This window comes from Ixodes scapularis, unplaced genomic scaffold, assembly GCF_016920785.2.
Source record: "Ixodes scapularis isolate PalLabHiFi unplaced genomic scaffold, ASM1692078v2 PGA_scaffold7__128_contigs__length_106722199, whole genome shotgun sequence".
NCBI lineage: Eukaryota > Metazoa > Arthropoda > Arachnida > Ixodida > Ixodidae > Ixodes > Ixodes scapularis.
In genome coordinates, this window is record NW_024609882.1 from 83,823,598 (window position 1) to 83,838,408 (window position 14,811).

Here is a 14,811-nt window from a genome sequence, read left to right on the forward strand (position 1 = left end):
CGGCACACGCTCATTGAGCCTTAAAGGGATACTGAACCAAAGAATTTAGTGCCCATAATAAGTGGCGCACGTTCTGTTCACGAGCGAGCAGCCGCCGGTGTGCCCGAGCACACGCAACGCAAATGACGTCAAAGACCTCCATTCGCGTTTAAGAGGACAGTGAAATGCATGGGCTTCGGGCTAAAGGAGAATAAAGACAGGCTTCTCATCTCTACAAGTGAAAGCTACTTGCTTGTTAGACCAATTAATCGCTTGCCTTTTACACCAGACACCGCTGTGTAGATGAAAAACTTGTTTTATTCTCCTTTTGCCCGAAGCCTGCACATTTCAATGCTATCTTAAAGGGGCACTGACACATCAAAATCATATTTTATTTTACTATCCGAAACGATTGAAAACGATGCCTGGACATTACCCTCAAAATTTGAAACTTGGGAATTCAATATTTCTGAATTAAAAAAAAACAATTTCCAAATGCCGAATTTGAAGTTCCCGCGCGATCCGCCCCAGTGCAGCGAGTCAAATTTTGCGGTCTCCTGCGACTTGACTTTCTTTCGGACCTTCGCTCCACGCTGTGAAGCTAAGCGCCGTTGCTAGCGCGGCCCGAAGCGAGGAGGAGGCGAGCAGGCGGGATAGAAGGGTGCCGGCGCGGGAAAAAAACCGGTTTCGTCCCCGACTCGCCGATCATCCTCGGCTCGAGCGCCGCCAAGTTTTCCGAGGGAGCATACAAATCCAGGAAGCGACATCACACCGAAATCTTATTTTCGGTATTTCAAAAAGAAAGGCCGTAGTGCGTTCGCAATTGCGTTAAAAAACATGTTTTACGATTGCCGTTATTAAATGTTATAGAAAGGTCGCCTACAAAGCTTCTAAATTTCCTGATTTTTGACGTCACCGATCGAAAGAAGCAAGGAGGTGAGCGCGGGAAATATAAACGCCAAAAATAAAAAGGCGCGCGCGCGCGCGGGGAAATTTTTTTTCGCGATGCGGTTTTTTTTGCGTGTTTATGACTACAACTTGCATCGTTTTAGACAATAAAAAAGAATACGACCTTTGGGGTGTCAGTGCCCCTTTAATCTAGAATGAATGTCTGTGACGTCATTTTTGTTGCGTGTGCTCGCGCACACCGGCGGCTGCTCGCTCGTGAACAGAACGTGCGCCACTTATTATGAACACTAAATTCCTTGGTTCAGTGTCCCTTTAAACACACCCGCGAGCTAAGTTTTATTGTTGTTTTACTCTCTTCCTTGCGCGTGTACGTGCTCGACACCTCGCCGGTATCTGGTTTCTCGCGTTAACCAACATGGCGGATAAACGCCTCAGCTCGAAATTCGGCCTTCCAATTCGACCAAGTCAAGGGCACGGGGGCTTGGTTTTCAAAAGCGCTTTCTCTTCCCGAGCGCTTGAGCGAGGAAAGGACTCTTCAGAACTACGCGTTCCCGCCATGGCGTGCTATCCTGGTTACAAACGCAAACGAGAAAACACCTCCCCCTGGGTACCTCGCGCTCCCACTTGCCACAGCACGCCTGATAAATCCACGCTGTTACCATGAGAACTTTCGCAATCCATGAAAGCAAGCGCTTGCCATAGCTGTCGATTTTTTTCCTCGCAACGTCACAACAAAGTAATCTATGAACTCGTATGAAGACGTATGACCTACTCAGCACAGAGCTGAAGTAGAGTAACTAGATTGACTGCGGAATTCCTCAACGCACACTATTCTCTGCTTCACCGTGAGCGCGAGCTAGAGCAAGTGTAGGAGCTGCAAGAACGTGCTCAAGGATTTTCAACGTCCCTGTTGAGAACGCGCAATTGCGCAATTCCGGCCAAAGCTCGTGCAAGCATCGTTGGGGGCCACGTGCCCATGTTTACACTTTCTGTTTCGACTGCTCGAACTTTAACAGGCTTTAGGCAGGATCCTGGAATATAAGAAATGGCGCCGATGTTTGTCAAGTAACGATCGCTCGACGAACGCGCAAAATGACACCTTTTTGCGAGCACCCGGTGCCTTCGCGAGACACTCTAAACAAAGTTGTAGTTTTAAACCTTTTTTTCCCACAGAAGGCAGCCCAAAACTTAAGTTCGACGTAGAATGCCCTGCCGTCGAAGTGAAGCCCCAACTTTTACGAGACGCTTGATAGCAGTGCAATATAACTTGTAAAACGTTAGAGCACGTAAAAAAAAGAAAAACACTAAAGTTTTTGCAAGGCAAAGAAAAACAAGATTTTTTTTAGAGTGAAACTCGAACATTGGCTATTTTAATAACTCGTATTTCTCGGCTATCAAACCGTTCATGAAAGTTGGTACCTTCAGTTCGACGTCAGTGTGGCGTGCGACAAACCGAAGTGTTGGGGTGAGTAATTTGGGACGGGGGTGCATGTACTGTACTACACACCCTAATTCTCATAGTGCACACAACGACCGCTTCTGACGAAAATACCACCTTGTCGAAAGGCACAGTGTGACGCCAGTGTGACCAGCTGCGCGACGAGAGACGGCGACTTTCATGACCGTCATGCAGCAGCTACTAACCAAATCGCGCTGAGGTTTTTCGCTACGGGGAACTACAAGGGCATCGTCGTCACGAAAGATCACATTGCTTATGCCCGTTGGACGGCGATCGGAGTTGTGGCGGCCGTCGCGAGTGTCGTTGTTAAACGGCTGCACTGATATCGCTGGGCTGACTATCCCCAGACTGTGGCTACCAAAGCATGTTTGAAAGAAGGTTCTCGTCACCACCACGGCAAATTCACAGACGTTGTTTGGTGCGTCGAATGCACCCAGACTCTAACTGAACGTTCGTTAACATCATCGTTCCAAAGAAGGCCATCACCGTTTTGAAGGAGGCCTACATTTTACCGCCAGTACAAATTTGCCATTAACATCATCTTGGTCAGTTGACCTTAAAGGGAAGCTGAAAAGGTACTTGGAAAAACGACTTAGAGGTGCATCCTACAGTATTTTAGAGCGCAGCTCTCAATCACCCGTTTCCGGCTTGAGCAGTGTCGGCGTAGCTGCCCAGTGCATTGTGGGAAACGTCCCATAATGCACCGCAGTGACGCGTGTGTTGCAATATGGGACGTTTCCCATAATTCGGAGCGCTGAAAAGAGGAGGAGGTGGAGGAAGAAGTAGAGGTAGGATAAAAAGGGAGGAGGATGGAGGAGGAGGTTGGAGAATGTTGATGAGGAGGAGGGAAGAATTGGAGAAAGAAGAACGAGGAGGAGGGGAGGAAGAGGGAGGATGACGAGGCAGGGGGATGAGGCAGGAGGAGAAGGAAGTGGTTAGGAGGCGAGGAGCACTGGAGAAGTAGATGAGGAGGAAGGAGGAGAGGGTACGGAAAAGGAGAAGGGGCATAGCATCCTCCTTAGCTTCCCCTCCTCCTCTTCAAGAGCTGCGATCTAATTCCGTGTCACAGGGAGCTGTAAACGTTTTTGAATTTGGTATCACGTGAATTTCAATATCATGTTCGTTTTCTGAGAATATGGAAGCGCGAGAAAACGCGAAAAAACTCCGACCTGTCATTGCGTCAAAGACGGATGATTCTTCCGCCAAGCACGTGTCGCTAACGTGAAGAGCGCGTGCAATTTCAAGCTTGCCGGGAATATACATTTTTACTGTAAAAAAACACAATCTACGTGTGCTAAATAAGTCCAGCCAACGCTCCCTCGCAATGAACCATTCTGAAAAAGCCAGAGTTTATAATAAGCTCTCCGGGGCATTATGAGAAGGGTAAGGCTGTCGCGTCCTTTAGCCAAGCCAAGCCTAACCTATTTGATGTGTTGCATGCTAGGTCGTCCACACTAGAGCCACTAAATGAGCTGTGCTTAGAGTATCGGCACTCCGTTTCCTGACATTGTTGTGGGCGCCGCCATTTTGGCTCTGATGCAGAGCAGACGCAACTGCCGATCGTCATGATTCAAAAGTGCGACTTCCTTAGCATTAGATTCGGTGTTAGGAAGGTCACGTAATATTGATTTGCTCTGTCGCGAACTGTTTAAACATTTCTGGAGGGCGGAAAAGGGTTTGCTGTGGTTTCAGATGAAGGTTCAGATAACTGGCAACCATGATTTTAAGACACAATATGGCCAAGTGTCGCTACTCTGAAGCGTAGCTTATTTAGTGGCACTAGTCCACACTACCACCCGATGTGCCACACCATTTTGAGTTTACTCATGCATCCCCAGATGAAACTCGCGGTGTTTTTTTTTTGTTTTTTTTTTCATTATTAAAATACGACAACCAACCAATCACTAAATCAGGGACCCAACGCTTCGAAACCGGTTTGCCTTCTTCTTCAGAGGCGACTTTGGAGGAAAGAAGCCGCAACCTTCTTTTTCCTCTGTGACGGAAGCGAATGTGCATGATCCCATCTTCTTCCTCTTTGATCGTTTTTTGAAGACACATGGTGGAGCCCGTTCACATACACAGATAGGGTATACACAGATGGAAGTGTGTCAGGAGACCTACTAACCTTTGTTGACGTGGTCTGAATGAGCCAATATTCAAGGAAGAGCCTCCGGCGAGGATTAGTTTCGATGTCCAGGATGCGTGCGTTTAGAAAGTCAATGCGGTGGTCATTTCTTTCACAGTGTTCAGCAACCGCGCTGCTATCTTGATCGAAGTTGCGCACATCATCTTTGTGTAGACGAATCCGTTCACGATAGTTCTTTGTTTCCCCGATGTACGAGGACGAGCATCCCGCGCAGGGAATCTCGCACACCACATCTTGCGCTTTCTCTTTAGAGGGCCGATCTTTTGGCCGTGGCCTGAAGCGTCCAAGGGTTGAAATTGGCTTGTGGGCCGTCTGAATGCCCTTCTTTGCTAACACCCGTGCCAGCGCTTCACTTGTTCCCTTGATGTATGGGACGCTGATGCGCGTGGCTCACCTCATGTGGCCAACAGAACGGAGCACAGGGCGCTGCAAAGATTGACGTCTGCAACGCACAGAAAACCTACGCGAACATAGGCGACGTTGTTCTCGCAGGCGGAACAGTGGTAGCAGCAGATGACAGAGCAGCAAACCTCACTGTTCCCATAATGCCTCACCCCCGCCACTTAAGGGCGCGCGCTCTTTTATAGAAAGGTCCATCCTGGCCAGCCAAAATGTGAGCGTGCTTAACCAGAACAAAAAAAAAGAAAATAATATAAACACCCTTTCATACTCTTTTATGAAAAGGCATACATTCCCCGGCACTGACACTAGTCATCACGCCTCCTTTTTACCTTTTTTAATGCAGCATGAGTGCGCGTGCAATTTTTTAATAAGGGCTTGAAAGGCGCGTGAGCGAAAATTTCGAAAGTCCATTTCATGACGTAGCGCTTTGGGAAGCATTGGATTCAGCGGGGCTTTGAAAATGATCTTCTGCTGCGTCGGTGCACACTTTGAAAGATAATCTAGATATTCGTGATTCTGGGAGCCAAATGAAGATAATTTGGGTGTTTTAACTCAAATACAGAAGTACTTTATTTTCCCTTCAAGACTTTTGTATCTATGGCTGTGAATATAGTGCACGTTTAGTACTTATGTTTCAGTCGACCATTCCTTACAGTTTCTGGCTACTGTCATTCATGCAATTAAATAGTAAGGGGTTGTTGTTGGCGTTTTATTTTATTAATTATCTATTTTACTTCTAATCCGGTCGATTCTATAGAACCATTTAAAAAAAAAAATCTGGCAACGGCGGAAACCCGTTGACCGAGTCCAACAGTAGGGAGTTTTAGAATGACGTGCGCAATTTTAGCGCACGCTAGCGCTAAATTTAGCGCTTGTATTAGCGCACGCGACGCAAGAGAGTTTTAGAATAGCGTTTCTCCGCCGCGACGCAAAAGCCCAAGCAGCTCGCGCTTGCAACGCCACCAAGATACAGTCACAATTTTTATTTCACACACGAAATGCTGCAACTTTAGAAAGAAACAAGTTATTTTGGTTCAAAGTACTATTTTAGAATTGTTTAAACAGAATGCGACGCGGGCGGTTGACAAGTCGTGTCCGCTTGCGTCGCGTCGGCAAGAGGGGTCTAGCGTATATGCCTTCGCACATCGTACCTTCGCCGAGAAATGTTCGCGCGTCGCAAGCATCAAGTTGTCGGGGGTCGTTGCCAAACCACGTACAATGTCGTCCCGTATTGGAAACCGCAGTCGCGAGGATGCCGCCGACGTCGCACTCATGACGCCGCCAAAGCAGCCGCCGACATAATCCTGGAAGCCGCCCTTTGTTTAACTGTGCTCGTCTTGGCTTTAGTCAACTTCTCATCACGAATCCTCCTTGGAGAAGCGCAAAGACTCTTTGCGTACGCACGCTATTTCCGAGAAATAGCGCACGCTAAAATTGCACACGCAAAGCGCAAAACCTGGTTTGCGTTCGGTGCATGCGCAGTGGCGACGACGCTATTCTTTGCGTACGCAAAGCTTTAGCGTGCGCTATTCTAAAACTCCCTAATATTCAGCGGCTGACACCATGGTGAGTGATTCTGTTGCGGCCGGTACAGATGTTTACAGTGTGGCGTTCTTGCGTTCCTCTTTCCCTTCGCCTCTGCATGGCTGCAGGTAGCCTTTTCCCGTTTACGTATTAGGTAAACGACATTTTCCAGCTCCCAATCGTTGAAGATCACGAAGTACAGATTGCTTCTACAAGAGCCGATCGGAGCCAGAGCAACAGAAGCGACAACTTCCCCGTTGAGGTGCGGCTTTTGTTGTTCTCCATATTTTTTGGGAGCCTACAAATCGAAATCCGCAAATAGAAAACTAAGTGCTATTAAAATGCAAGCATTTCTTTGACCGAGCTGGGTGATTTCATTGGGATTACGATACCTTGATGGTTTGATGAATTAAATCATATTAAGAGCCATAAATCCGCTCTCTCTCTTTCCGGCTCATTCAAATCTATACACCGCACATTGATGCTTTGTGTTCAAATACGTAGACCCACACCAGCCATCGTTATTACTCGACCATCAGGGGTTTCAGGTACGACAAAGTGGTGTATAATAGTGATACAAAAACAAATAAAACCTTAAGTCGCTGTACAGGGTGTTTCACAATTAAATTTCGACCTTAAAATTGCCTGAAAAAATCAGGGACTCGGCATAATAAGCAGAAACTTACTGGGAATACCTATTTCTTTTGGCCGGATTTACTCATTGAAATTTGAAATCCCTTTTTCAAAAACAAAAACAAAATAATAGTATGCTTTTAAATGGGTCAGTTTTTTTGTGTTTTTTTGTTGTTGTCATATTTGAAGTAGATATTTGAAATTTTAAAGGGATGCTAAACCACACATTTTAGTGTCTATAATAAGTGACCCAGTCTCTTTCGACGAGGCCGCAGCCACTGATGTGCGCGAACACACGCAACAAAATTGACATCAAAATCCCCCCTCCCAAAAAAAAAGAAAAAGAAATAGCCGTTAGTTGTTGATACAGGAGTAGTTTAGTCTTCCAGAACATGGCGACATTTTCACCCCCTGTGGATGAGCAATTTAGCCAGCGCAGTGTGAATGCTAGCCTGAGGTCTTTCACTTACTCCACGCAGTAGTGATACACGACCGCGCGTCGGTACGATGCTCATCCAGATCGAATTCTTCAGTTGACAGCGAAATGCGTGTGCTTCGAGGAAAAGGAGAGCAAAGACAAGGTGTTCATGTCCACAGTGAGGTTTGGTTTAAAAGGTAAGTTATCAATTGGTCTGACATGCACGTAGCTTTCACCTGTGGAGATAAAGCGCCTCTCTTTATTCTCCTTTGGCCCTAAGCCCATACATTTTACTGTCATCTTAAAGGGGTCATGAGAAGAACTTTGGGCTGAGATGAATGACTTTAAATTGAAACTTTACTAATCGCATATCCTTTAGTTGGCCAATGAAAGAGGGTACAAAGTCAAAAGCCAGCTTTTCGGCACGAACATTTGAAAATATAGCGAACTATTTTGTACCTTCTTTCCTTCGAAAGCTCTCCGCCTTTTCACTATAACGTGTTTTACAGGCAGCGGTTTTGGCCCTAGAGCGGCGCAATTTCTGCCGTCGCGGCGCTCTGGCCAGCACCAGCGGTTGAGCGGCACGAGCGCCGCGACGGCATAAATCGCACCGCTCTAGGGCCAAAATCGCTGCACGTGAAACACGCTTTAGATGCATCCGCGGTTCGCAAAGGGCGTCAGCGGTGCCAACCTGACGTCAGCCGAGACAAGCTCACGCATTGGACACGAGGACTGCGTCACTCGGACGTATAGGCTCGTCAACAATCTATCCGTCTACGAATATTTGGATTCGCGTTCGTGGCCAATGAGTGCCCTCACGTAAGTTATCGTCACTGGGGAATGAGAAGTTCTATAGTGTGCATTAAATGCACGGCGGAAGCTAGGAGTCATTTGAATTGAGGATTCAAGCTAACGAGAAGGAAGTAGAAAAATCGTTGCATGACCCCTTTAAGCGCGAATGGGGGACTATGACGTCAATTTCTCTCGTGTGCTCGCGCACACTGGCGTTGCTGGCTCGTGGAAAGAAATGGGGCTATAAAATGCGTATTCGAGAAACGTTTTCAGAATGAGGCTAGTAAAATACATATTCGAAGTATGCTTCAACTTCATACAGTGAGCCGCCTATTGTCTAATGTCTCAATATAAATTTGCAAGATATGATTAATGGCCCGTCAAAACTAGGCTACTAAGCTTATTAAGCTGAAGCTTTTCTGAAATACGTAGCAAACTCGTCTCATTTTGACAATAAAAATTGAGGTATCTGCTTTAAGTACAAAAAAGATAGAAAATAAAAATCTAAAATTTTGGGGCCATCTTTGTACCTTACTTTTATATTTTATACTTAGAAATAATCATCCTAATTTTAATGAACAAATTGGACCACTAAAAGACGTATTCGAGATTTGTTTATACTCGATACGTTGAGTTCTTTCTTTTCGTGATCAATTTTTAGAGTCGAAACTTCATATTGAAACAGCCTGTAGTGGGAGAGCAGCAGGCCCGTACGGATGCAGAAGTTGCAAGCACCTGTACGCTACTTTGCATACAGCGTCCGCTGCACAAATATGCAGGCGCTACAGGCAGGTTAAAGATTGAGGTCGTATGGCTTCCTGCGTGCCTAACACATAATTTTAACACGCAAGTTGGAAGCACCACCATTTCGCGCATGCGTAAAGCTATGCGCTCGCGAAGCTTTCATGTCCAGAAGCGGTACCACGAGCAACATTACTTTCGTATTTCACGCTTTGATTTCTTCATACCAGTTGAAACGTAGAAACTAAACCTCAAAAGTCTACAGAGTGAGATGAAAAACACTGAACTCAAACGCCCAAAGAGCATTCTGTAGAATCGGCACGTGTTCCGTTTTCGCGTTTGAGCAGGCAAACGGTTACGCCCCAGAATATTCCCACTTGACCTTCGTCGTCAACGGATAGCGAGTACATTTACGAATACGTACCCACTTTGCTTACACAGGGGTAGGCAGCAGTACTTTGACATTGTGAGCCATGGAACTGACGCAAAAAGACTGGCGTTTACGACCAATGCACCGTATGCAATGATGCACCGCTACCCTGCAGGATGGCGGCTGGCGCTGGTTGCCATTGCGTGCGACAGATGGTGCTTTTTTTTTTTTTCTGACGGGTCTATAATATACACGCTTTCATCGCGCGCCAAAATGAACCCCCAGGACCGATATTCTCCTTTCATACTGAGATGCCGAGCCACTGAAACGGGTGTTTATGAGCCTCCAAAGAGGACTATGCTGGAGATAAGGACGTAGTAGCACCTAAAGTGGCGATAACGTGTCCTGCTGCGGTAATGATAAAGTGAGGCGAACGGAATAGGAGGAAACAAAACATGAAAGTCGGTTGTGGCGGCGCCCATGCGCAGATGCCTGGAAGCGCCTGTACACAAATTGAATACCCCTCCCCCCCCCCGGCATCGAAGGTCAAACATCCCCTGCCACTTCAGCTCCCCTCAACACTCACCCCCGCATATATTTCTGGCTGCACCACTGCTATCAACAGCTCTGAATAATCGTCATCGTTATCAGAATATGTAAAACACCTTTATTGATGGCAGCATATAGGCATTGTTACAGTGGTTTTACATGAATGCAGACAAGACGCACATCAGAAAATACTTGTGTAAAGGCTGCGTTTACAATGCAGTCCACATCAAACATTCACGGCATTAATAATTTTCACATACCGAACTTTTAAGAAATCACGTTAGTTTTACATAGCGATAGCAAGCCTACATTGCGGTTAACATTAGAGAGTTTTAGGGAAGCGGAACAAAATACGGTCGATAAACAAAAACGATCCATACCTTGGGTCGGGCGTGTGGACCGATCGTGTGCCCTGAAACGGCTTTGGGGGAACCGTATTCGCAGACGATAGCAGACGATCGGTACAGGTCGCGCCCCCTGGCAACGGAAACCTGCATCCGTCTCATCGAGAAAAGACAAATTTACGTGTGTTCGTACAAATCGCAGAAACTCAAGTAAATAAACATCGCACCCTAAATATATAGAGAACCAAAAATATAGTATACCTACTTATAGTTCGTCTCGTTTTTCACTGGAATGAATGCGCTTCCGTAATACAAAACCTGGCGCACCACGGCGTGTCGCCCCTAGCACACCGAAGTTCTAAAATGTTCGTCTGCTAAAGAAGCAGACGAGCATTCCGACATCAATGGCGCTCGATATTTTTGACCGTGACTTGGAGTTGGCTCTATTCAGCGAAAGCAATTTAGAAAAAGTGATTTTGTACGACTATCTGTGCACTAAGTGTGGCGTGAGTCTCTTTTAAACTTCCCGCTTTCTATACACCAACTGATGTTTACAAACAAACCGGAGCGCCCCTAGCGGACGCCACCGGCGCCGCGCATCCGCGATGGGGGTGTGGGCAAGAAGCTCGCCGTCGCCCATAAACAAACCATTGGAACGTGATGTTGTCGGCGTCGTTGTGAACCCCCTGCAATTTTCGCGCTCGAATTGTTGATTCTACGTTTTCCTGGCGATGTCTGACTACTTGAGCGGCATCAGCGAAATTACCGAGGCTCGTTACACCGCAAAACTTCGCGTGAATAATGTGACATGTGGCGATTCATTCCGCGTGGACGCCGCAGTATGTACGCTAAAGCCTGATTCGCATGATGCGATTTCGCTCGCAATTTTCAGTCGCGACGCCGCTCGGGCTGCAAAAGCGTGAACCGTAGCTGAGATAGTCGACGTTGATACTGAAAATCGCAAGCAGAATTAGGCCTAACAAGTCGGTGATGGTCACTGGTAACGATGATCAATATCTCCTTGTATCTACTGTTTACACCGAGCCTGCTTACCAAGTTCCAACCTTCGAATTTAAGTATTTTGATGCCTGCACTTACTTCTTATCGCAAGTACCGGGCCAACATTTGGTGTACGGGCCGGGGTCGTCTAAGAGAACAGACGACAAGCAGAAACGTTTGAAAGAGCAGACGACAGTTCGAATGATCAGGCGGCCGTTTGAACTTGAAGGCGCACTAAACGTAGTCCGCAGGTGGTCCGTATAACTTGACGGTTTTCTGGCGTTCATGTTGGAAGGAAACAAATAAATCTGATGACCATAAGTGTCCGTGAATTCAACCCAAAGTGCTTCCCGCCCAAGCAATCGTTGTCCGACGGCGTCTGCTTTCCCCTTTTCACGGCACATATCCAGATTCTCGGACGAACCGAGCACGTGAACTGACCTTCAAACCTTTCTCGAAACTTTTGGTACGGCCCCAGTCGCGACGTTTTGACGAGAAGGCAGGTTTTTGTCTGGTTACTTGCAAAACAACGCTGGAATACACGTCTGGCATTGGGACTTCTGCCCACAGTCCCAGACCGGAAGTGCGACCGGCGCGCCACCACCGCGCCGTAACGTAACAGAGATGAGTTCGTGTATAAGCGAGGCACGCACGCGCGTGCCGTGGGGCCTGTGACTTGTGCAGGGGCACGAGGGAATAAACATTCTCTTTGGTTTGCCGTGACACGGAGTCAGTCGCATTTCTTTCGGGTGCCACCGAGCACCGATACACTAAGAGAAGGCACTTGTTGGCGGCAAGGCATAGGACGTTCAACTTGGCGTAGCTTTCGAGTAAACAAAAAAGTTGTGATACCAGGAATGATGTGCGGATACCACGAATGATGTGCCAGCGTATTTTGGGTTTTTTTGTTTCTTTCAATTTACCAGATTTATATAATTGGGGAATAAAATAATCCCTCGACCGTACATGGTAACTTGTTTTCTAATAAATCATGCGTTCTCAGCGGGCAAGCTTCGGTGTTTTACATCAACCCAATATGATGTTTACACCAACCACGTCCTGATATGCTGAAACGCTGCCGAAAGCAAACTCGATTTGGCACAAGAACACGCTCACGCGCGCTTATCATCAACATTCGAAGTCGTCTGCTAGCGATCCTGTCTCTTTCCCTCGAGGCCCAATGCAGGATCGAGTCTTAAGAAAGCTATGGACAAATAAAATTAGAAATATTAAATCTCGAAGAAAATACAAAAATATCCAAAATATACTCACTTTCTCAAGTTGATGCGGACATTTTTCTTGTACAAAGCTAATTTAATTCAATTTTCAGTTCAATTTTAAATTTAATTCAATTCATATTTTAAGGTCAAGTCATACAAAATAGAGAGCTGGCCCACAAAAGCAGCATTCTGCTTGTATGTGGGGCCAGGCGACCAACTGCAATACATGTTGTTACAAAAAAAAAAAAAAAAAACACTCCGCAGCACAAAAAGAGAATGAAAGGAACACAAAATTAGCAGCACAAATAAATACAAAAAGGAACACTTTAGAGTATGAAATATAGGTGTTTATAGCCAAGTCTACTCACGCAACCATTAAATAAAATTACGAAGTATCTCCAACGGTTAGGCTACGATATCTACAGCTCAGATGCTTTACACCAATTCCTTAGTTTCCTTTTTAGTACCCTAGTGGATTCTATATTCATAAGGGACTCTGGGAGTTCGTTAAATAAGGAAGGAATGTAATGATTTCTGTTTTTCTTTCCTTACAGTGTGTATATTTTTGGAATGACTTATCTTTCAGTACGTCTCAAATCTCTATTTTTATTTTCGAGGAGGTCAATCCGTTCCTTCGCTCCTCGCAACGAGAAGTTCTTTTTCAACACTGCGTCATTCCAAAGTGCTGGAGCGAAAAAAAAAGTAGCGCCTAGCACCTCCCGAAGTAGAAAGATGTTGTCTACTGCTGTAAACCGCTTGCGAGGAGGAGGCGGAGGGACGGAGCTTGATGAGGCGCTCATGTTGCTCTCTTACGGTACAGATAGCAGACGATCACGGTCGTACGCCCGCGTACCGATCGTTGCGCCGTGTACGGTACGACCGCGAAGAAAATATAAAGGAAAACCTGTCACTTTACTGCTGTGCACTTAATAAAACTATCACCCAATATTCAAAGGGCTCGTTTTATAGGATATATGTGATTAGCATTTGTGCAGAAATTTTTAATTCATGCAACATTTCTAAACTAAAAAGTATCCAGAGCCTTGATGCCGAAGGCTGTTGCTCACTCTGTTGCCACTACAGATAATCCTCATTCATAACAGCAGATGAAAAAACGGGTGATAGTGCTCAAAATACACATCAAATGTTTGTATAAAAAGAAAAAAAAAAGTTATAATATGTAAAAAAAATAAAAAAAAAAAAACGTTTCTGGTTTAGCGGGATTTGAACTCTCCACTATCGGACCGATAGTGGAGAGTTCAAATCCCGCTAAACCAGAAACGTTTTTTTTTATTTTTTTTACATATTATAACTTTTTTTTTTCTTTTTATACAAACATTTGATGTGTATTTTGAGCACTATCACCCGTTTTTTCATCTGCTGTTATGAATGAGGATTATCTGTAGTGGCAACAGAGTGAGCAACAGCCTTCGGCATCAAGGCTCTGGATACTTTTTAGTTCTGCGAGGTCAAGAAATCGGCGTTCCTATCCACTGAGCTACCGAGCTTTTCTTTTTTTTATTAAAAGTATGGGTATTTACAAAGTTTTAAAATGATCACATTGGTTGCCATACACTTATCATGTCAGTGAGCACTGTTTACAGGCGAGGACCGCGATTCACACACAAATTCAAAATGTATCTCGCTCAATCATTTCTCTGTAGCGTCACATGCACCCCATGCAGCCACTCGTGCAGTGGCCCGGGAATCCTTGTTTACCACTGAGCCTTTAGAGCGCGGTTATGCATACGCGTTCCAAATAGCGAACAACATTCAAGCCCTTGTTGTTCCGTCGCCTCAAGAAGGCTGCTCACGTACAGAAAGCCGTCGCAGAAGTGTTGCCAGGCGGGCTTGGATCCCTCTCGGACCTCCAAGTGATCCGTCCTCGACCGCCACAGCGCATATAGACCGAGGAGTGCCAGCAGCTCCCATGCCCTACTCTGTGCACTGTCGCCGAAAAGCAGAAATTTCGCGCTCTTCAACTCTACGTAAAGATCTATCTGCAGCACTGCTCGAAGCTCTGCCCAAAAAAGCTGCGCATTCGTACAGTACAAAAACACATGTTCAAGTGTTTCGGGAAACGGACACAACGCACAATTTTTTGACCACGATTCAAAGAAACCCTTTTTAACCAGCCACGTCTTGACCGGCAGTACTTCGAAATGGAAGCGTAGGAAAAAATTCTTGACTGCCGTTCTGACAGGGTATCTACGTAAGCGACGAAATACATCTGATTTATCCACACTTCCCGGAAAGCTGCGATAGAGTGGGGGCGGTGTGAGCAAATCAACTGTGTCCCAGTATAGAGATTTCTTTTTAAATTTCT